At 40.5% G+C, this 24,951-nt stretch overlaps 1 protein-coding gene across 1 annotated transcript in view; it reads left to right on the top strand.

Annotated features, from left to right (window-relative positions):
- Positions 1 to 24,951, top strand: part of ADGRL2 (adhesion G protein-coupled receptor L2) — a 579,402-nt gene that overhangs the window by 138,952 nt on the left and 415,499 nt on the right. The window contains exon 2 of the mRNA XM_029618001.1: positions 24,300 to 24,341. The gene's annotated coding sequence lies outside the window, so the exon portion shown is untranslated. The remainder of the gene's footprint in view (positions 1 to 24,299; positions 24,342 to 24,951) is intronic.

The following is a 24,951-nucleotide window of genomic DNA, read 5'->3' as shown; positions in this document are numbered from 1 at the left end:
GCTTTATTCAATTACGTGTCCAGCCTCACAAAAGCCATCACCCCAGCAATCCCAGAGGACCTAGCAAAAACTAAAGCAGACGAATTGGCTCTCTACTTCAATAGAAAAATATCCGACCTCCTGAATAAGTTGACTCCAAATGCAAGTGGACCTTCCAATACTTCATATGTTCATCCAAACAAAGACATCACTCTCAACACTTTCGAACCCATCACTACCGATGACATCCGAACGATCTTGAAAAAAATGAAACCATCATCACACCCCTTCGACCAAATCCCTACCAAAATACTCTTACTTATCCCGGATACCATTTCTAAATCTCTAGCCGACATTATAAATTGCTCCCTAGCCCAGGGTATCTACCCAGATGACCTTAAAACAGCTTCAATCAAGCCCCTACTCAAAAAACCAAACCTGAACACCAATGATCCCGGCAACTTCCGCCCCATCTCTAACCTCCCATTCATATCAAAAATTATGGAAAAACTAGTTAACACACAGTTATCCAACTACCTGGAGGATCACCAAATACTATCGCCCAATCAATTTGGATTCCGCAAAGCAGCAAGCACGGAAACACTATTGCTCTCTCTTACAGACTTCCTCCTAGCCGGCATCGATAAAGGTCACGCATACCTTCTAATTCTCCTAGACTTCTCGGCGGCATTCGATACGGTTAACCATCACATCCTACTAAACCAACTGGCAAACATTGGAGTTTCAGGCACTGCACGGACCTGGTTCAAAACCTTCTTGGAGAACAGAGGATACAAGGTCAAAATCCACAATAAAGAATCTCAATACCATCTGTCTTCACAAGGGGTGCCACAGGGTTCCTCCCTTTCTCCAACTCTTTTTAATATTTACCTTCTCCCACTCTGCCACCTTCTTACCAAACTAAAATTAAAACACTTCCTATTCGCAGACGACGTGCAGATCGTTATCCCCATAAATAAATCCATTACAAACACATTAGAATTCTGGGAGAGCTGCCTAACGGAGATCAAACACCTCCTCAACAGTCTGAACCTGATTCTCAACGCTTCAAAAACAGAATTCCTCATCATAGCCCACGACAACAACAAGATCACCACAAATCCACCAGCCAACCTGCAAACCACAAACGTAAGAGATCTAGGAGTTATCCTCGACAACCGCCTAACCCTAAAACCATTCATTAACCAAACGACCAAGGACTGTTTTTACAAATTATTCACTCTCAAAAAAATCAGACCGCTCTTCCATTCCCGCGACTTCAGAACAATTTTACAATCAATTATATTTTCCAAGCTGGACTATTGTAATTCCATTCTACTAGGCCTTCCAGCTTCTCATACAAAACCGCTACAAATGGTGCAGAACACAGCTGCCAGAATTCTGACCAACTCTAGGAGAATCGACCACATAACCCCGATCCTGATAGCCCTTCACTGGCTACCTATTCAATACAGAATAATGTATAAGTCCATAACTTCCATCTTCAAAGTCATCCATCATCTCGCACCATTAAATCTACAAATCCCCCTGGAAAAACACTCCACAGTCAGACCATCCAGGAATTGCTATAAAGAAACATTACAGGTTCCACACGCCAAAGCATTCAAACACAAATCACTTGAAGACAGAGCACCATCAACAGCAGGACCACGCCTATGGAACGCTATCCCAGTAGAGCTGCGCCAGGAAACATGCTTACTAACTTTTAGAAAAAGACTAAAAACCTGGCTCTTCAGAAAAGCCTTTCCGATCTTAGATTAACCCATGTTAATATTATCCCTTAATTACTTTTTCAGAGTTCGCATCATCTCATAACTCCACTATAAAGTCTTAATCATCCACCACCTACTCCAGACCAGGACTGCTCTCAGTCTGGGTTTTTAAGTTACATATTTTGTAAAGATCCATTGTAAATGCATTTCTATCAATTCTTATACTCTCTTCTTCTTCTTCCCACTCTCCCAGTTGTATAATTCCTTGTTCATTGTAACTGTATTTTCTGCACCAGTTAGTTGTTCCAGTTCTATGTTTTAATGCACAAACTGTTCAATGTAAACCGGTTTGATGTGACCCCTGGTCATGAAAGCCGGTATAGAAAATAACTAAATAAATAAATAAATAAATAAAAAATATCTTTCAAAGCCTGTTGTGAGCTTGTCCAGAGGCTCTTGGACAGACCCGTCCTATCACCATGGGGTATGGTAGCCAAGGAAGAACTCCCACCTCAATTTTGTCTTGGCTAACTGGGTTCTTTAGTTGTACCTAGCTTGTTGGATACTCCCATTGGTCCTCATGGATGCAAGCCAGGGTCACCATTCTGTCATAGTCAATCTGGATTCACTTCACTAACTCTCTTTGTATGAGCGTGTTCTCACTCTCAGAGCCCACTAATGCCTGGGTTGGAATACCCATCCAGCTCAACCGCAATCACAAAAGTAGATACTCCCTGGCTGGGGACATTCACAAAATTACAAAAGTGTGGGGTTACGGCATTAATGTTCATTGGCTCATTTTCCCTGCAGGGACTGTCTCTGGCAAAATGGCCCTTCTCTCCACAGCTGAAATATAGTGGTCCAGTTGAGGTTTGCAGATGAGGAGAAAAGTCCTGCCAGATCTGTGCTACTGGTTGTAAAGACCTCTGAGTCTTGGGACTCCACCATCCTCTACGCAAGTCAAGGGGCGTCTCTGGGAACCATGGCAAGTCAGGCATGGTCTGGGCCTGATAATAGGCCTCTGCTACTTCCAGACCCACTGCCACATCAGCTATTCTAGGCTGTCTACCAACTGTTCCAGCAGAACCGCTTTTGCTACCTCCACCCCGGTCTTCCCTTCCAGGTGCAGCCACTTCCAAGTGACATTTTTAAGTCTGTGAAATAGGTTCCTTGCATTTTCTTCACCCTGCAGAACTCCCCACTGAAATCACTGTTGGTAGGCTTTGGGGTGAGTCTCTGTCTAGAAAGGTAACCTTGACTTCCTGGTATGTAGCCTTCCCTTCTGGAATTGGCAGTTTGGTGGTGAGTAGATTTCCCAGCTAGGTAGTCCATGTATCCTTTGGCCAGCTTGCCAGTCGAGCTGTGCATTCAAAATGTTTCAGGAAACCATCGGAGTCTTCTCCTGGAGTCATCTTAAGTAGTGTTGGTGACATGGGAGGTGGACTGGTTATGGCGGTTTGCACAGCTTGTGCTATCTGGGTTAGCTGCTGCTTTACCTGCTCTGGCAATGCCCTCTGCTGATCAATTTGTGTTTGCAGGGTGTTTTGTAATTGTTGCTGCCCTGTAGCAAGAACCTGGATCCCTTGCTCCATTATCCTTGCTTACTGAGCTGCCTCCAAACTATGCACCTCTCTAGGAAAATATATATTAGGTGATTGGATGTTTGTGAGCATGTCTGCAGAGTGGAGGATGCTAATGGTTGCTCATCTTACCCATTTAAATAATACTGGAAATTAGGGAACACTCCATGATACTAACTGGTGGCAAATTTAGAATAAATTTAATAATTTTTTTTCAGTCCATGCACAATTAAGTTGGGGAATTGGTTGCTGAAGGATGTTTTCAAAGTTAATTATATAGCTGGGTTTGAAAATGGGTTGAGCAAGTTTCTAAAGAACAGGTCTGCTAACAGTAATATGTCAAAAAAGCAAAGTGTAAAAAAGGAGTATGAACTAGTGCTGGTATACATTATAGTCATTCAAAAACAAAACAGCTATATGGGAACACAGACAGATGCCACAATCTAACCAAATTGGGTTAAAGTGGTATAATTTAGTGAGTGCTTTAAACACGATGAACTGTCAGATAGCTCTCACAACATCGCATTGGAATCTAATTATCCACCACTGTCTTTACTTTGATGCTGAATTTTCATATTTTTAAAAGGTTTGTTTTTTTTTAATTTTTATAAATCCACTGTGTTGCACATGATCCCAAAATCAACAGCATTCAGTTATCTTGTTTTCAGTTTGAGCAGAGATGATATCTGGTCAGCCTATGATGTATCCAGCTGACTGAAAAAAAATAATTCATTTCCATTCATTTTCAGAAGTTTGTGCGAACAGGTCATAGTTGCATGCACAGAAATCACTTTGTGTGCACATCGGAAGTTGTACGCACAAATTGCCAAGTGTTTTTTGTGCATGCAGCTGTGGAATTTCATGCATGAATTTTTAAATATGAAAACCCCCAAAATGAAACAATAACAAAAAAGAAAGAAAAAAACAAATGATAATCCCCACCAAAAACAAATGCAAATCTGTAGCCTGTACAGTCCTAATATCCCTGCTGCCAAGACAGCTTTTGTCCTCTTCCTCCTTTGTACTATGTTGGGTGCATGAGCATACAAAATCCCCTATTTGGTTTACCCCAGCATTCTTCCCATGAGTAACCACAAAGATTTCTATTCATCTAAACAGTTACCAATATCAGATTTCTAGGTCTCCTATAAAGTCTACCAGACTGAGTCAGCTTTGTCAGCACCTGAGTATCTGTTAACACTTCTAGATATTACTATACGTGAATTCTACACTACTAATTTTTCAGGAATATGTCTTGGGTTTTATTATTTTTGTTTAGTTATTATTTAACTGAAATGTAATAAATGTCCAAATGAAGACATTAAGCCTAGTAATGTTTGCTTTCCTTTATTTTCTTACTAAATACATGTATTTGTAATCCATGTATACCTTTCTTTAGTGTTGCAAACATCTTGGTAACTTGAGGCACTTCTATTTCATATTTGATGCTTCTTTTTGTTAAATTTCTGTCTAGTTTTAGGTTTTATATTTTATTTTCACCAGATTTATCTAATTACGCCAACCATATTTTGTATAATAAAGCACATTATCACCACAGTCAAACAGGCAACCATGAATCAAGGGAAAGATAATAACATCAATGAATTCTATTTGTTCACAAACAAGGGTGTCTTTTTTTTTTTTTTTTTTTAATAAAAGCTTAAGAACATGCCATGCTGGGTCAGACCAAGGGTCCATCAAGCCCAGCATCCTGTTTCCAACAGAGGCCAATCCAGGCTATAAGAACCTAGCAAGTACTATTCTCCTTAAGTAATACAAAATTCAAGTAGCTCTTTTAACTAAATAGTTTGTCCAGGCAAGTAAAAAGAAATAACTGTGGCTTATGTTGTGTATATATAACATCTTGAGCTTTCAAATATGATTCTTCACTGAACAACCAAACTTTATTATAAATTTGTATTCCTAAATTAATCTGCCAGCCTCATATATCATTAGAATAAACCTGAAGAGCTGGATGGATACAAGTTTTGCACCTGCTTGCATGGAAGCACATTTCACCTTTCAAATGTAGAAGCCAGGAAGGTCTTAATTTGGCTTCTTATCTTGAGAGAATGTAATGAAATGAAATACAACTGAGGACACATTATTGAGGGAGATGGATGGGTTTTATTATTATGAGGTCAATACTGAACGTTAGTTGGATTAAGCTGATTTTCAGCATTGGACAGTCAAAGAGCAGTCCTAAAGTTAGCTGGATACAATGATCCAGATAATTTTAAGACACTCAGGTAAATTCGGCAATGTACCCACACTGCTGGCTATGTGACACAGACAAGTTTATCCGACTACCTTTCTTAGGAGGTTATTCACTAACAGCTAGATTTTGTAAGATGTGTCTATGTGCGCGCGCTTCCCGGCTCGCGCACATGGACACGCCGATTTTATAACATGCAGGCACCAGCGCATGCATGTTATAAAATCACCGGGCTGCACGCACATGCTCGCATGTGCGCGTGGCACGCATAAGGGGAGGGGTAAAATTGTGCAAATTTGTGCAGTGATGCATCGTGGGCTTCCCCAGTTCCCTCCCAGTCTGCTCCAATTAAGGAGCGAACTGGGAGAGAACATCGCTACCCCATACCCTAACCTCCCTTCCCCTCTCCTCCCCAACCTGTAAATCTAAATTTTTTTTTTTGTTTTTACCTTTTTTGCTAAACTTACTTCATCTCCCGAGCAGAGATAACTTGGGCGCGCCGGCAGCTGGCCGGCATGCGAGACTCCGAGACAGCAAACAATGGTGCTGTCCTAGCCTGCCCTCCCCCCCCCCATCCATCCCCACTCAAAACACGCCCTCAAGCCCGCCGCTTCCAAGAGGCCCAGCACTTAAGCAAGTACCGGCCTTTATGTGCTTGGCTGGGCGTCTTGGAAGATTTGCCCGGCGTGTATAAAGGCCGGAGTTTAGGCGGGCCATGCATTTAAAATCCGACCTTAAGGTTTTCTTCCATTTTGTGTCTATGGGAAACATGCTTAGTAAATAGGACCCTTAGCCGGCCAGCAGCTAAATATGGACCTGTATATTTTTTCTTTATATAATTTCACTTTGGTTTCCTACACATGTTTGTAAAATTGATCTATTAACTTGAAAATTATAAAACTGTAAAACCCAACCCTTATCCCACATAATAAACAGACAAGAATACTAGTTCATCTTCTGCATTGTCTTTCACATTCCTGCCATCAAATTATTCATGATTACTTCATCAAAGTTACAATTTACTAGTTTTTCTGTAACTTAATTGTATTTGAAAGCAGAAAGCAGTGGGCTTGTTTAAAATAATAATTACTAACCTCACATGGTCACAGAAATGTCAAAATATTTTGCCTGCATTTTAATAGTATGTATGTTATAAGGTCATTTTCATACTTTTGGACAATTTGGGTGATCTTTTTACTCTGCAGTTTAGGAACAAATGTTTTTATGATTGATACTTTTGAAAATCTACTGAAGGTGAGCAGATGGAATGTAATGTTGCCACCAGTGCTAAGGGCTGCAATAACACAATTAGTTTTGCATGTAGTAGCTGCATAAGATTATTTTTTAATGCAATGTTTAACTATAGTTTAAAGTTTTAAATGTGTTTGATGGTATTGTGCACTGCTATGGGCAGGTTTGGTATCTAATATGGGGTTTATAAGAAATAAATGCAATGAAATCTATAATGTTAAACAAGGGACGCTTTAGCGTGCCAGTGGGCTAAATATTATCTCTAAAAGTACCTTTCTTGTATATCATAAAATAAAATTCTCTACAAACATGCAAAAAAAAACAAAACCTGACAATGAGCTATAGCATAAGGCCCATTAAGAACAAAAACAATGATTTTTCCATCTATCACCATCATTTATTTATTATGCGCTTTTTCCAGCAAAATAATCTCTGGGACGGTAACTTTCAAACTAGCACATGTGCACACATTTGCGCACATACGTCAGCCTGCACCCAGAGACACAACCATTTCATAACATATGCGCCCATGTTATAAAATAGCCTGGCCGCATGCACATGTGTGCCAAATACCACTTCTACCACTTAAATCGGGGATTTTAAAAGAGATGAGCACCGACGCTATTCCTAGTTCTACCAATTCACCCCCAGTTTGCCCAGTAAAGAGAGAGGTCCTCCAAAAGCCTCTAGTTTAGTAGCCTTCACTCCCCTCCAGTTATCCCCAACCCTTAAAACCCTGAAGATCTATTTTTCTTTATTTTTTAACTTTCACTTCATACATAGCAGAAGAAACGTTATGTAGCAGGGGGCCTTGGCGCATGCTGGATCGCGTACGTATTTACGTGCACATCTCAGGTTCACGCCCCGAAATGCCCATCACCCACCCAGACTACACCACGCCCTGCCGCTTTTTTTAAAACTTCTGAAATGTGCGCACGCTCCGAGAGATACTTGCATATCTCAGCAGTTTTAAAATCTCCTCGGCGCATGGGAGCCCAGCGTATTTGCGCATCCCCTAATATATATATATATACGCGTGCCGGGCTTTTAAAATTCACCTTAAAGTGCGTTCTAGCAAGTTCAGATTTACAACGTTTGTAAGCATTTCTGATAAAGACAAACAAGATACTGCATGATGGTGGTAGCAAAGAAATGCACATTTGGTGAAGGTAAAAAAAAAAGTAACAGGAGAATGTTTGGGAGGCATGAGGTAGAGGCATCAATAGGGAGGTCGGGGGTTAAACGGGCTAGGAGCAGCTTTGGTGCATATCAAAATATCTTTTAAGGTGATGTGATGACTAGGTGAGTTTGAGGTTTTTTTTTAGTCTTGGGGCAAATTGTCATATCTTGTGTTCCTGCAGCATTGTTAAGCTGTAAAGTTAAATGCTTGTCTGAAGAATTAAATCACTGGCTTTTTTTTTCTAAAACATAAAGAAGTACAATGGCTTTTATAGAAGTGTGCTACTTCAGTATAAATTGTGAAAAACATTTTCTAGTTCATGTTCACTCATCTCTAATGTCCTACGGAGTCAGGAGCTTGTCAGATTTATATTAAAGATAATTCCGTTTGATGGGGACCCATTGTAAAAATGCCAGTCGTGTTCGTAAAAGTGACCAAATGCTAAAAACGTATTAAACCAGCATTCAGCTTGTCCTGTTCATTATTTGCTGACTTGGAAACCTCTGAGTGTTTTGTATCCATTTCATTATCTCAGGAAGCATGAGCTGTAATGGAATTTACATAAAAATCCGGCCAGAGAGAAGGGACTTTCTTGCACAGTCAGCGGCACCTCTTAATCCAATCTTCCCCAGTGCAGTTGGCATGGCAGTTGCCAAACTCAAACAGCAGGAATCTCTTTTGTTAGGGAAAGTACGAATTTGAGCTTTAAAATGAGCAGAGGTCTTTTCTATTGCCTGGGATGCTTCCTCGTGCTGGGTTTACATGAACAGTCTAGCAGGAGGTGTTATTAAACAGTTTCAGAAGTTATCTCCACCCCCCTAAAAAAAACAAAAAACCCCAATTATCATGGTATAGCTATGGGAAGGGACACAAAGGCTTAAAGAAATGAATGTCTGAATTTTCATTATTATGTATTGGTGGGACAGCACTGAGGTCTGAACTTTTTGTTTCTCGTTAACTCTTGCAGTAGTGCTCTGATTATTAAACTATAATAATAATAATTATAATAAACTTTTAATGGAATCTTTGAAAATCAAAAAAGGAGTAAATCAAACTTCTTTATTTTGCCTTTTCTGTGGCGTGCCAGACAATCTTTCATCTGCCCCAGAAATACTTGTGGTTTAATCCTTTTTGTTTTTTGTTTTTTTTTCAAATAGAAATGGAATTGCACTATAATTACCAAGGCAATCAAATTATTAAATGATCTGCTAATAAGCATATTTTGGGGAAAAAAATGTAAGTTAATATTTATCTTGGGGTAGCATCTTTCTTATCATTTATCCTGTCTTAAATCAATAGTGCAAGTTTGACAAAAATTAGGACATAGTATGTTGAAGTACTCCTGTGTGACATCATTAAAAAGAGAGAACTTTTCACTATGGCCAACTTCAGATGTGACACAATCAAAATGGCATTTGATAATCACTTATATTTTATATTCTATTCAAGAATCATCATAACACCCTTTCCGAGGTTATTGAGAAATTCTTTCACCTTATAGCATATTAGGGTCCATTTTAATAATTAGTCCATATCAGTCTTTTTTATGAAAATTGCACATAAAAATATAAAAGAAGAAATAAACTTCCCTGCGCTTCTCAGAGAGACTGTTGTGTGTTCTATAGGGGAAAGAAATGTGCCTGATATGATATCACATTTCTTCGATGCTGCATCAGGGGCTTGAAACTCATTCAGCCAAACGATGTATTTGCATTTTATTTTAGAAACCCCGTTTTTGTTGGATTCACCTGCAGATGTGTCCCTATATATACAAAGGCATATTTTCTGGGCTGACCCAGGCTCCTTCGTACAACAGCAAATGCCAGTCGGAGAGCTGCAGTGGGAATTGCCCCTGCTGAGATCTAAGATCTGGGATAGTGGCGAGCAATAGAAATGCAGATTTCATGAACCAAGGCGCTTTTTAAGTGATTTTATTTTCAAGTGTCTAGTGCCACTTCCCAGTGCCGAGTTGTTCACATACACACAGCAAAATATCCCTGCATAGGCAAAAAGAAAGGATTAAGCTTGCATTAATTGCCTCTTAATTCCTCGCCTACAAGATGGTGAGGCCCTTATGCTTCAGCTCAGTAGGTAGGTGAGCAGTTTTTTGTTTTTTTTTTGAGTCCCTAACGCTGCCATGTAAGGAGGCACTCCCTAGAGCTCAGCCACATCACTTCCATGAAATATCTGTGCTGGAAGAGCCCAGCCGCTTAAGGCCTCCTGGTAACAGGATTCTGTTTTGCTGATATATCACTGCCTGGTTAACCCATTTTTAATACTTTACTTGTATAAATTGAGTGGTAGAGAAGTGATTTGCTGTGATGGATATATATTTTTTTTTCTGAAACAGAAAAATACAAATGCTGAATGACTTATATAGTACATAGCCTTGGGACTAATGATGGCTCAGAGTAGGCTTAGCAGCTGGTTGCTTGATCTGTTGCAGGTAATGCTTCTTTTTATCAGCGAGGGTCATCTGAAAGTGAGATTCCCATCTCAAAAGCCCTTCTGACATATTGCTCTAATTATCTGGAACTCTGTGTCATGGGAAATACATCAGGTAGATCTGTTACTGAGTTTAAAAAGAATGTGACGACCCATTTTTCAGTGAAAGAAGCGCAGCAGAGTTTCATGAGAGGGAGCCTGTAGCACCATTGATGGTTATAACATTAAAAGCTAAATGTGCTAAAATGTTCTTCCCATATTGCGTCTAAGGGGAAAATGTTTAATACATTTGGCTTTACCTTTTCATTTATTATTAATAATTGCCATTATTTGGATGTAGTGAGCCATGAGTCTGTGCAAAATATCAGTGCTAATCTCAGCAAAAATGTGGTGCTGCTCCCATTTAATGGAGCACAAAGCTGGAGAACTTGCACCCTCTCCTTCCTAGCCCAGGCATGGCTTCTTGCACATGGGAGCTGAGCGCCGGTGAGCAGCCCTGAGACCTGTGTGGGGAGCCTGAGTAAGAGTGGCCTCTTACCACGCAGCAGGGCCCCAAGACCTGCGCAGGTACTGGGGAGCAGGAAGGGGAGAGGACGTAGCCACAAGATCCATGCATGAAGCAGAAAAGCTGAAGGGGGAGGGAGTGAATCCAAGAGAGGCGGGAGCTAGAACAACCTCCAGACCTTATGTGAACAATACAGCAGAGGAGAGGGAGCAACTCTAGATCCCAAGGGCCTGATTTTAAAAAGCCTTCACATGCTTAAAAAAAAAATGGATTTTACAGGTGTAAATTCACTTTGCCCATGTAAGTGGATTTTTGAAACTTGCTACAATGTATGCCATTAAATCGTCCATAGGATTTACTTGCGTGAGTGCACTTTACTCGAGAAAATTGCATTTACCCATGTAACTCCTTTGAAAATTATCTCCTATGTAAGTAGCGTGGGGAGCATGCAAAGTCTCTCTAGTAGTAAAAATATCTAGGGATGAGCATTCATTTTGAAATGACATGAAAACCACAACAGAACAGGATGTTTTATATTATTTCAAATAGATAAATGTAAAAAATGCCAAAAAAAATCCTTTTTGTTTGTTTGTTTGTTTTCAGTTTTTACATGCTATTTGCAAATTGTGCCTATAAAAAAGAAAACTAAATAAAATAAAATAAAAAATGTTCATGATCTTCCCACTAATTAGTATGAACACCCCTAACAATATCCAGGTCCACCTCTGCTATCAGCATGTCAAGATATGGTATTTTATTACCCAGACCTTGAACAGTAAGGTGATGTGGCCTTCCAAAGGGAGTCTGCTACTAGGCCATGGTATTTTGGGGAAAATACTGTGGCACCCATTACTACAAAATTGTGGTAATGGGTGCCACAGTGCATTTCTCAGTGGTAAAATACTGCAGAGAAAACTGCTGCGCATAGCCGACCCCCAAGAAACACAGCACGATGGTGGTCCTACATCTTGGGCCACCATTTTTCAAAGCAGTCATTCAGTTCTGGAGCTCCCCACTCCTGGCAAAGTGTAAAACTAGGTGGAGTGTCTCTCTGAGATTCCCTCTCCCACCCCCATCTAAGCCTTAGGCTTACATAGTGATTGGCTGGTAACCCCACTCCCTGTCCATAAGACCCTCCCCTTGTCATTAAAAATAGTTATCTGCATCCTCCAGCCGCCCCCTCATACCCCCACCCACTTACGTTTTTACCCACATGGTCTAGTGGGAAGGCTGAAGCACCCCCTACGCATCTGAGGCTAGCAGCATCATATCCAAAATGGTGCCAGCTGGCCTTGGGTGCTCCTTCACCCCTATCACATGAATATGATGTCACCAGCCTTGGGTGCAGAGTGGTTACTGTGGGCTTCACCACCAGGGTAAATAGTAAGTGGATTGGGATATGGGAAAATGGGGAGCCTGAAGGGGGCCCGGGGGGGAGATAATTTGCTAACAACAAAGGGAAGCACTCGCAAATGGGGAAGCTGCTGCTGGCCAATCACTTTAACTATTTTTTTGTACTTTGGCCACAAAATCCTGCAGCAGGGAGAGGGTGAGAGAAGAGTCTGATCACTGACTTTTACCTCTTGGGTGTGGGGGGAACTCCAGACCCAAATGACCCCTTTAAGGCCATAGGCTGGGAGCATCAGGACATGTGTTAATATCCCAATACTCCTGGGGAAAGTTAACAACATCTTTTGAGATGCAGCTAACTTTTAATCAAATATCACAGTCTGTGAATTTTAAAGCAAGCCGTGTTATTTGATTAGCATAAATTGTGCTTGCAGTGAACTGAGTGGTATGCATTTGCATGCAAATCAGCCCATTTTAATACATTGCACCAGGTTTTTCGGGGGGGGGGGGAGGTGGGCGATAACACACGGTATTTGAAATACTGCTCATTATCTGTGTATTAAGGCATTTACCCCTCCGTAAATCCTGTAGATCGCATGGCAAAGTCCTAGCACAGCTTAAAAAATCTTCCCCATGGTTTGCTGCTTCTCCTCCCGACTCTCCTTTCGACGTCCCTCTCCTCCTTGCGTTTCCTTACTTTTTCAGGAATATTAATGAATTTCCTCTCTGGAGATTTCTTCATTCGCTGCAGAAGGGAGTAACTTGGTTCACTCCATTTCCAATCTGCCACTTGCTTGGCTAGTTTAAAGTCTTGCCAATTTTGGATCTGATCTGCTCTTTATTTAGCCTCTCATCATCGCTGCTCCCTTTTTCAGGTTAATGTAAACGAAAAGAGAAACCCCAAAATGGGCAATAATGTTTTTAAGATGTAGTGCAACTTAATCGGAAAATGGATGGCCGCACTGAACTGCAGCTGTGGTTAGGACAACCACATGTAATCAGAGAGTAGCTTATGGAAAAGACGACCAATCTGAAAAAAATTAAGCATCCCCACATAGCAAAGAGGAGAAATTCTCAGAAGGACTTGCAAGTTGACTAAACTAGGTTTGAAATTTTGAAATGGATTGAGCCCCTTTTCTGATTATTCTGTGACTGAATGGATGTATTTATCTCCTACGAATGAACTGTAATGGGAATGTATTAAAAACCGCAGAAGTGCCATGTTCCAATGAATTTAAATTACTGCCACTTGAGACAAAACATAAAGCCTTGAACAAATCCATGAAGGTCTGTGTGGAACCTTCAAGTTGCTACAAAAATTACCTTTTCCAGATTAGGATAAAGTAGTAGGGTTGCATTATTAGTCCATTTGAATGCACAGAAATAAAGGTTAATAAATAAAAATATATAGATAGATGGTGATACCCTTTTGTTGGACTAACAATAAGGGGTTGATTTTAAGACCCACACGCACACATGGACATGCTGATTTTATAACATACGCACGCTGGCACGTGCGCAAGGGAGGAATATTATCATCTACGCCATGATGCAAACGGCCGGTCCCCAGTTCCCTCCCAGTCGGCTCCAATTAAGGAGCCGACTGGGAGGGAACTTCCCTAACCCTAACCCTACCCTTCCTACCTTTTCCCCTCTCCTCCCCAACCCCTAACCTAAACCTTCCTAGCCCCTAATTTTTTATTTTAATACTTACTTCTGCTCCGGAGGAGCAGTATCTTCCATGTGCCGGCCGGCTGCTGGTACGCGCGCTTCCCCAGGACAGCGACTAATGGCACTGTCCCAGCCTGCCCTCCGACCCGCCCCTCCTTGTCCAGACCATGCCCCCCAGGCCGCTCCTTTCAGCAGGCCCGGCACTTTGGCACATAACAGGGGTTATGCATGTGGCCGGGCCTGTTGTAAAATGCACATGGCGCACGCAAGGCCCAGCCACATGTGTAACCCTCGAAATTTATGCACAGGGCCCTTTTAAAATCCAGTCGTAAATGACTAGCTTTTAGGATTTATATCAATACAAAATGAGCAGTTGCTAGCAAAAGATGATATTCTCCGAACATACAAGTGAATCTGGGATTTCAGCCCACACCTATCCTTTCATCTTCTTGCCACCATTGGCTTGCCTGCCTTTCTTTTTGCTATACAGAGGGCTTTTCTGTACCAGCAAAAAGAAGCCTGCTTTCTATGCACATTCATATTGACAGGCTGCAATGTAAAGCATGCAAGGCTGAGTAGGATAAAGGAGTAGCAAGATCCATTGGAGAAACTGAATTAAGCACAGGGAATATTACTGTCAAACTTCTAACTTATTGCATTAATAGGATTGTAGCTCAACCAAGAAGGGCAGCTAACATGGAGTTAAAAATGGAAGATATGCTTCCTTTTCTTGATCGACTAATCTCTCCCTCCCCATTAGGTTTGCTAACCGATCAGTATTTGGCTGGCCTGGTCACTTTTAATGAAGAGAGGTTAGTGGTTGATAATATATTAAATCAGCAATAGAAGTGATGGTATTCTGCCAACTGCAGCCTTCACAGCCACTGTTCTGCTCTCCCCTTCCCAGCAAACCTGTTCTTCATTACCTATTGGCCAGTGTGAGGCCCGAACACAGAAGTGGCAGAAGCAGGTACATGAGAGCACAATCCAGGGATCAAGCCAGCATTTGTAACCCCACCTCCACAGGGGCTCACCTTCTCAGCCTTAGGGAATACTGGGATAGCTCTGCCAGGGTGGGGAACACTCTCTCAGGGTGTGAGCTGGGGCAAATTCATCTGTAGGGTCAAACTGGGTCATCGACACCTTGAAAAACACGTTGTCCAGTTGTCCACACCAATACCCATGCTTCAAAAATCAAACCTTTACCATAAACTGTCCTTTCAGCAAAAAGTAGAGAAAACAAATTAACGGTTCAAACTAGTTCAATGGCAAAAATCCCCAAAAAGCAGCAAACATTTCCAAATTCAGAAATTCACATTTCCTAGCTCAAAGATTACTAACATTAAAGACAGGTCTCACCACTTCACCAGAATATCAAAATTCTTCATATCTCCCAGATCAGCTGTGGTCCAAGGAATATGAAACACACTGTCCCTTCTCTTTTTAGTTTAGTAGGAAAATGTCCCAGCTCCTTCACTTTCACAATTCACAGTTCCTAACAGGAGGCTAGGCTGGACACCCCCAACAAGAAAGTTCAGTCAGTTCCACAGGTCACACATTCCCAGAGCCCTTTCTCCTTTCCCATTCTTCTCTTTATCTTCCCCAGACCCTCTACGGCTCCAAGATTTAAATCAAAGTCTCTGAGAAAGAAAGTCTCTGTTACAGCCACCAGGATTGGATCGAGACAAAACACCTCCATCCATTGGCAGGTGCAGATCCTTCACTCTGTGCTGAAGGTCCAGCAATCATCTCTCCTCTAGGTCCTGTGACTTCCAACCTCATGCCTCCAAACTTTATTTCTCTTATCTACTGCTCAGCAACTCCTCCAGCTTTCACACTTCTCGTGGGCTATTGGCAACACCTCAGGACTCCACTCAGACAAAGAGGCACCACTGAGGCACCATCTGTCTTATTCTCTTCCCATGCTAGCTTCCTTCCAACGCCACATGGGGAGCATCTTTTATACCCCCTCCTAATCCATTCCCTTTTCTGTGCTTACTCACACTGTCCATCAGCTTAATAGCATATCTAACCACTAGTCTTTTGATACCTTTCCTGTTCTGGAGCAATCATAACAACATGCCATACTGGAGGATCCATCAAGCCCAGTAACCTGTTTCCAACAGTGGCCAATCCAGGTCACAAGTAGCTGACAAGATCCCAAAAGATAAATAGATCCCATGCTGCTTTGCGCAGTGATTAGCAGTGGGCATTTCTTAAATCTGCTTGGTTAATAACAGTTTATTGACTTCTCCACCAGGAATTTGTCCAAGACTTTTTAAAACCCTGCTACTCTAACTGCCTTAACCACATCCTCCGGTAATGAATTCAGAGGCTAATTGTTCCCTCCAGGATTCCATATGAAAAGCAGAGCCTAAGAGCAGCAGAGCATGCTCTGGCTCCGTTCCCGGCCTAAGGGCACATTGACATCATGTCCCTGCTGCTGCTACTACTGTGCATAGGGTTTTGGACCTACCGCAACTTCTAAAAGAACAGGTCCATGGGTAAGGGGAGGGTGGGAAGGGGCAAGGGGTATTGCAAAGGAGATAAAGCCTGGTTGTCATCTAGTCAGGTGTTTTATTTTTTAAAGTTGGCAACCTTACCCCCTGTGAAACTTCCAGTCCTTCCACATTCATTCATATAGAAACATAGAAATGATGGCAGAAGAAGACCAATCGATCCATCCAGTCTGCCCAGCAAGCTTCACATTTCTTTTTTTCTCATACTTATCTGTTTCTCTTGGCTCTTAGTAACCTTAGGTTCTATTTCCCTTTCACCCCCACTATTAATGTAGAGAGCAGTGATGGAGCTGCTTCCAAGTGAAATGTTAAGTTTGATTAGTTGGGTAAGCGGCAGCATAGCTCTCTGCCGTTGAAGCAGAGATATGCGTGAAGTATTAGGTTTTCTTCTCCCCTGCCGTTGAAGCAGGGAGCTATGCTGGATATGCCTTGAAAGTCACATTAACTATCATCAAATATTGAATAAGCCTAATAATTGGTAATACCTATAGCCCATGAACCCATCCCTGTTTTTTGTTTTTGTTTTTTTTAATTGGGGGATAGCAGCCCTCCATCCTTCCACTCCGTGAAGGTGGAACACCAACTGCTGGCCACTGGCATCCCGCTCCGTGAATGCCTCTGTGGCTACTGCCGCTCCATGCAGTGTTTTGCTGCCTGCTCTTTATACGCGTCCTCTAGACCTGATGGATCCACAGTGTTTATCCCAAGCCCCTTTGAAGTGCTTCACAGTTTTGGACTTCACCACTTCCTCCGGAAGGGCATTCCAGGCATCCACCACTCTCTCCGTGAAGAAATTCCTCCATCTCTCCAAATTCCTCCATCTCTCCATTCCTCCATCTCTCTTTTATGCCTTTCTTCCCAATATCTTTTCCATTCTCTCCCACCCTCCACTTTCTTGTCCCTCTCCCATCTTTTATTTCACTTTCCTTTATAACTTCCTTTATCCCTCATGGTCCTCCAAGTTTTTTTCCCTACACAAATAAATACACAGCCCAAGTTTGCTTTGTTGACTTACATGAGATGGAGAGAGTTAGTAGGGCAGGGAAAAAAGAACATTCCCCTGAAAAAATATGCCACATGTAAAATAAATTCTGCATATAATACAGCATTATTTAATACACATTCAAGTTATAATTTACATTTTGAACAATTGCAAAACCAAACTAAAAACCCAAAGACTTGGGGCAGGAAAAACTAAACTGGAATACTGCATATGCATTGTGGATATCCTGAAGACACAGCCCGTTTGTGACACACAAGGACTGAAGTTGCCTACCCCATATATACATACATAATTTATATCTTCTCTCTCTTTCTCTCTCTCTCTCTCTCTCTCTCTATGTATGTAAGTATATGGGTGTGTGTATATATATATTTATAATGTTTATAATATCACCATAGATTTGTTGGACTATTTTCAATGCTGAAAAACTAAAACAGATTGCAAAGCCATTTTACAGTCCAGACGAAGAAAACCAGGGAGTACTTAGGTTTCTGTTACTAGCACGGAAAGTCAAGCAACTTTTTTACATCTGTAACAAATGTATTTTGACCTTCCTTCCTCAGTATTATTGTGAATCATGAAAAAAAAAGTCACCACTCTAGGAGGAGAAATTTTCCCCTTGATTTGTATTTGAAACATGAGAAAAAAAAATATAATCCACATGAAACATGAAAAACAACATAATCCAGATGAAACATGAAAAAAGCATACACACATGAAACATGATTTGTATCTGAAGCATTTAAGTAAAGCATACACAGGCATTGAAATCACTTTATTATGCAATTGTGAATCGTTTTCTTTCTGTGTTACAATTAGGGAGTGTAACAGGCCATCAAGGATTTCCATTAAAACGACCTGCGATGCAGCAAATGTTTACCATGGCAGGGGACTCATTCACTATAACAAGCACGTTAGAGAAACTGGGGACATCAGAAAATATTCATTGCATCAGAGGATCCCTTCTTAAAAAAAAAAAAAAAAAATTCACTGTAACATGGTTCATTATAATATGCATTGAAGTAATATTACAAAAATATAAATACACATACTATGCTTTTTTATATTCAATATGATCCTAAAAGTTAAATACTTTACCCCATTAGCTTCTTTTATTCTGCACACGCTATGGGCTATTATGTTCTATTAGGATGCACTCATTTGCCCAGCTGAAAATAGTTACTTTGACTATTGACTTGGAGAATTGATCTTAGAAAACCACCTTAACAACATAATAACTTTATTTACTTTCATTAATGGAAGTGCTAGACGGCGTCTGGTAGAGGTTGATAATATGCTGTAATAGTACCATTGTTCGTTACATTTTAGCAGATTACAACTAAGGCCACAATCGTACAAAATATAAGCTCCAATTCTCAACACACATTTAAAAGGGCTTTAAGGCAGCAGAGGGGAATACTGCCATTTTAGAGGTCAAGCCACCCAATGCCTTTTTGGCCTCCAGAATGCAACTATTGAAAAAACCTAAACACTAAACAGCAACTCCTGCAAAAGCAGATATTTGGAATGGAGTTGATTAAAAAAAAAGAAAGTATTCATTATGGATTGGAAAACATTCATTCATTCAGTGAGCTGGAGGGGCATAAATGCTCCATTAAAGCCTCCGCTCACTCAGAGGCCCATTCGTTTATGCTGCGGTTCACGGGAGAATTTCTATTCCTTACACGGCCAAACTGGGAATGAACTGGTGTAACTGGTAATGGCATTGGCGTGCGTCTTTTAAAATCCCCCCACTTAAGCAGTAGAAGCGGCATTTGCGTGCTTAGGCATGCATCCATTTAAAATCACCTGCCCATGTGCACGTGCTCAGGCTATTTTATACCGTCAGCGCACATACGTGCATAAGTTATAAAATGGCTGATGCACACGCACACACATGTGCACCCACGCACCTGTTTAAATGTTACCATCTTACAGCACAAATCCAAGGGAGTCTGAATCTTCAGGAATATTAAGATATAGACATTGCTGGCATGCTGCATTTCTGTATTGGCAAGTGCAACTAATTCATACTGACTATTTACAGCACTACCACACAGTTATTTTCAATCACGTATGCTAAAGTACATTTAAATAAAACCAACAGCCCTCCTTCACCCCCCCCCCCCCCCACACACACACACACACACACGCACACGCACACATAAAGGTGAATTTTAAAAGCCCGGCACACCAAAACTGGGAGATGCGCACACAAGTTGGGCTCACACGTGTCCACCAATCTTTAAAAGTCGTCCAGATGCACGCGTATCTCCTGCTGCGTGCACATCTCAAAAATATTCAAAAAGGAGCACAGCATGGCTGTGGTAGGGGCAGGGCAGGGGCATTTTTGGGCATGGCCAAGAAAAGTGCCCATAAATAATTATGTACTTGGGCGCGGCCAGATCTCCCTGCTGTGTAAGCTTACTTCTGCTGTGAAGGAGGAGTAAGTTAAAAAATAAAAAGAAAGAGCCATTTATGACTGAGTTAAAAGTTTTAAGGTAACTGAGGGGAGTGCAGACTATCAAGTCAAGGGGTTTGAAAGACCTAGCTCATAACTAGGCAAACCGTTGGACAAACTGGTGAAACTGGCAATGGTGTGGACGCATGCCCTTCTAAAATTCCGCGACTTACTTGGTAGAATCAGGATTTACACACCTGTTTAAAATTGGGCGCACACCCAGACTATTTTATAATATGCGGGCATAGACTGCGTTCCTGGGTGCAGGCTGGCATATACGCACTGTGTGCCCATGTGCCAGTTTAAAAGTTACCATCAAAATGCCTGATGATAGATGAGCTAAGGTTTTTAGCCAGGTATGGCCCATTAAATGAGCTGAGTTTATATTACTAGGATCCTCAGGACAGCAGTCTGGTTGGTAAGTGTGGAAAAGAATGGGTCCCTGTATTTAGTGTAGAGAGTATTTTCAATGATGTTGTGTCTTTGTTATAGGTTTGTAGATTTTAATGGATATTTGCTCTTTCCTTGGTCATTAATTCTGTTCCTACACCCTTCTTCTTGCTCAGAAGAGTACTACAGTTGTTCTCATCAGTCCATGAGGACAGTTATTGAGTGCACATTGGCCTGAAAACCCACTTTCAATGTGTTCTCCATACTCAGGCTTACTGCCACTGACGCCTGCCAATGTGTGCAAGGTACATGAGGTCCTAATTTATTTTATCCAGGTTTTAACATATTTGGAACACTTTTCTAATTACAGAATAAAAATTTGCTTTTCCTTGTGAATATACTTTTGCACCATAAATAAAATGTCTATTATTTATCCTTTTTTTCGCATTGCTTCTGTTGGAGCTGCACTGTATAAAGTCATCTGAGCATTTTTCAATGAGGCAGTGTGGTCATTGAAATGAAACTTTCCAGTGATAATTTTATCTTCCCATATATGAAAGTGTTGCTCATTTTGGGCCGGATTTTAAAACCTATTTGCGCGGGGTACATTTGTGCGTGCTACCCGGCAAGCACAAATGTACGCCCGATTTTATAACATGTGCCGGAGGCCTCGGTCCTGCCCCGCCCCTTTCACAAAGCCCCGGGACATACGCGCGTCCCGGGGCTTGCACGCGTCACCGGGCCTATGCAAAATAGGCTCGGCGCGCACAGGAGCGGTTACGCGCGTAAATCCTGAGAAAATCTGGCCCTTTACTTGTAGGGGTTTTCAAAGCAAAGAAGTGGCCTTCCAAATTATTTTTCAAACAAACTTTCTAAGTAAATATATTCTGTCTGATTTCTGTCTTGGGAAAACTGAAAGGTACAGCATGATTCACTTTTAAAATAAATTGGTCCTGATACACAAGAATGTAGTAAGAAAATAAAATAAGGTGGACCCTCTCGTCCTGGGGAGAGGTAAACCAAGAGTCAACCTATTGTATGGTTAACCATAATGTTTCCTGTATGCAGGCCTTAAAAAGATATGCTTATAAAAATCTGAAGCCCTGCCCAAGGCTTACTAGGTTGGGTGCGGTTGCCATGCATTGTTTAATGGGCAGAAGCTCTGCAAAAAAAAAGAAAAGAACAGTAATCGAAATAGCAACAATTCAATGAAGAAGAAAAGAGGCAAAATACGCTCATCACGAATTTCTCATCAGCGTGCCCAACCTCCTCGGATGTGTTTGAGCATGTGGGTGGAGGGTCATAACCTTTAAATCACAGAAGGTGCTATCAGATGCAGCGGGGCTTGGCTGTAATTTTGACTACATTGTTGTGGTGTAGAAAGATATGAGTGAGGAAATATCTGATTAAAGTGTGCATTGCCGCTGAGGCAACTGAAGGTTGCCATAGCGATTGAGATGAAATGTGCAAGAAGTGAGATAATTAAATCTAGCCCTTTTAGTAGATTTGACAGTCAATGCACTGCCAATAGGAAAATGTATCTACCGTATTAAAGTTAAAATGCATTCCTCGTGGAAATCCTAGGGGCTGATAGCTAGCTTGTTGTCCCACTTCTAAATATATTACCTTAGCCCATAGGTACATAATTTAAGTGTGCCAGGTTATAATCAGATACAAGGTTGACTTTGGCCTATAGCAGCACAAAACTTTTTTTTTTTACAGGTTTATCGTCTCACGGGAGCCCATGTCTACATAAAATATGCAGATTTTGCTGAGGTTTTTGCCTCATTACATCTCAGCAAAGCCTGAGTTGTCCAAGTTTGCCGTTCCATACTGTCTAGAACGTGCTGCCCTCTTCAGGAGCCGGGGACTTAACATCCTCTTTGCTAATTCAAAACCTATAAAGAGCAAGGCAGACTGCAGTGCTCAGTAGGTTTCCTGCACTCTCTATTGATAGGGTACACCTAACCTGAGGCTGTTTTCCACATTAGTGTTTATGTAAATTAACCGTGGCAAGGCTTGGGTTGTTTTTTTTTTTTTTCCCTTTCATTGACTGCTAAACAATAAAGCTGAGATTTGTTTTAAGCAAAATCATTCAAGTTCTTTCAGCTGTGGAAAGCGGTGCCAGATCATCTGGGGCTTTTATCCACTAATGATTTTTTTTTGCTGCTTTTAAAGAAAAGACATGAGCCTTAAACCAGAGTTTTTAAACCAGCAGTACTACCCAAAATAATTTGTTGATTATGTCAGCTGTCAGAACAAAGAGCATCGTTAAGATTAATCTTTTATTTCTGAGGTAAATATTGACTGGAGTTTGGAAATGCTTTTCCCACTTGCTACTTCCTCCATTATAGCGGTAGGTAAATCAGGGTGCTACTAAGCTGATTGTCACCATGCACCGGCACAAGTATTACCTTAAAAATGCACTATAGCTAATAATTAATCATCCTGGATGGATTTTTTTTTAAATTCTGAAGAAAAGTACTCTAAAAATGTAAGAAGTTACTTCATCTACTCAGCCTCAACTAAAATGCAAAGTTAACTAAATGCTGACCATGTGTGCAACTGTGTTGAAACAGGGTTATAGGGATATGATTGAATTTGAATTTTCACCAGTCCTAGTTTTCTTTCTAATTTACATTACAGTGAATTGTGGTATTGGTTGTGCTGTTCCAGCCATATAAAGTCAGCACTGGCAGTACCAGTACACCAGGAGAAAAATCTCATAAAACCAAGGTTCCTTCCAATTACTGAGTTATATCATAGCCCCAAAGTTACTTATTACAAAACAAATACTTAAAACAATTTAAATTCTCCAAAGAATTCCATATTCCTTTTTGAAATTCTCAAAAGAGTTAGATGCTTATTTGTTAAATTGATATGCATGCTCCTTTATTTTGATAATTTAGAAACTGGATATTTGATAATATTCTACAGCAGCAGGTGCAGGTTTTGCATATTTGAGTAAGAAGGGCTCCAGGTTTTGTGAAGAATTAGTTGAGATCTGAGAGCTGGTGAGCAGCTCTCAAGCATCAGTAAAGTTTAAATATACTTTCACTCAACTACATCCTACTATACAGTTAATTCAATGTTCATTTCAGCTAAGCCTTAAATATAATTTTTTAAAAATGTTTTTCCCCCCACAAAACAATACTTTTACATCTCACTATTTAGCAGGATCAAGAAAACTTGGTAAGACATGGTGTTGAAGCTGATAGCCAATGCAATTCTTTTCCATTCATATATGCTCAGTGTTCAGAAATGCAGCACCAGCATCCTAAAAAGAAATGTGCTATGTTAATGATACTGCCCAACTGGAATAGGCAGTGCTTTTTATAAGTATAGCCCGGACTAGGGGCACACAAATGAATTTCCTTGAGCAGAGAAGGAGAAAGGGGTGATCAAACTGACATTGAGCACCGTAAGATGATTTCAGCCCTGAAACGCAGTTCATTAAATATACCTAGAATATTATTTCTGCTAATGTTTTGTATCTCCTTGTACACCAGAATCAAGCTTGGTCTTCAGATTCATTGAATGACGTGACTTTTTATATATGCACGTATCGATACATAGGTAGATCTACACTTATTATACAACTAAGATCAGATAAATACATTTCCAATGATGGCTCCAAACCATCCACAAAGTACTTTATAAATAATGTTCATCCTTTTGTTGGAAAGTCTGAGCGTGTTTTAAAACCTGCATTTCTTCCCTTTACAAAAAAAAAACATTTAATCTGCTTTCTTTTATCTAGAAGGTACCATAGTTTAGCAGCTGCAATGTACAATCAGCAAATTTCTTCAGCCAAATATAATGAAAAGTAAAATATTTGGGTAACGTGCTAAAAAATGCCCAATGTAAGATCCCCTTGCATCTGCATTAACCAGTGATTTGTGTCTCCTTCAACAGATCCATTTGCTCATTGTTTTGCTACTGATGCATTCTGTTTGGCAGTGAGGATCCCTGTGGATGAGGGTATAATAAACTAATAACATTTTCTTTGCTTTCCAGGGTATTTATGGCACAATGATAAATTTCATCTTTCCCAGAATGGTAAGTAAAAAGCTATTTCTGCATTTGATAGCACTGAAGGCAAAGGAAGAAAAAAAAAAAAAGAAAAGTGTGAGAGATAAACGTTATGATAAAAGATTTTAAATGTTTTATACTTAATGAATTGAGCAATCTGATAATTATGTAGTTTATACAGCCATAAACATCAGATTGTTCAAATCCTGAAAGCTATCCAAAAAAATTCTAACAAAATGTTATAGCTTCCCCTAGAACATACGGCACTATCATTTGTTAAATTGTTATTAAACGCAGAGTTGTTTAACATTGCTTCTTGCTTTATGTATGTTGATTAGTTTTACTTTATCTCTTTCTCTGTCTCTCTCTGTAAATATATATATACACAGAGAGAAAGACGTGAAGATATATATGAATTGTATCAATGACTGAGAATTTGAAATGTAGTAGGAGGTAAAATAGTTCAGAAACAGCACTATCTAATATTTTAGAAAACAGTCCCTTTATATAGCTATTATTTATTTATTTAGGCGTTTTATATACCGTTGTTCCAAAGTCAGATCACAATGGTTTACAATATCATCTTACTATAGCTTGGTCAACATTCTCATTGTTTCAATGCTCATGTTCTAGGTCA

This window comes from Rhinatrema bivittatum, chromosome 10, assembly GCF_901001135.1.
Source record: "Rhinatrema bivittatum chromosome 10, aRhiBiv1.1, whole genome shotgun sequence".
Taxonomy (NCBI): Eukaryota; Metazoa; Chordata; class Amphibia; order Gymnophiona; family Rhinatrematidae; genus Rhinatrema; species Rhinatrema bivittatum.
This window is presented reverse-complemented; position numbering and strand designations above follow the sequence as displayed.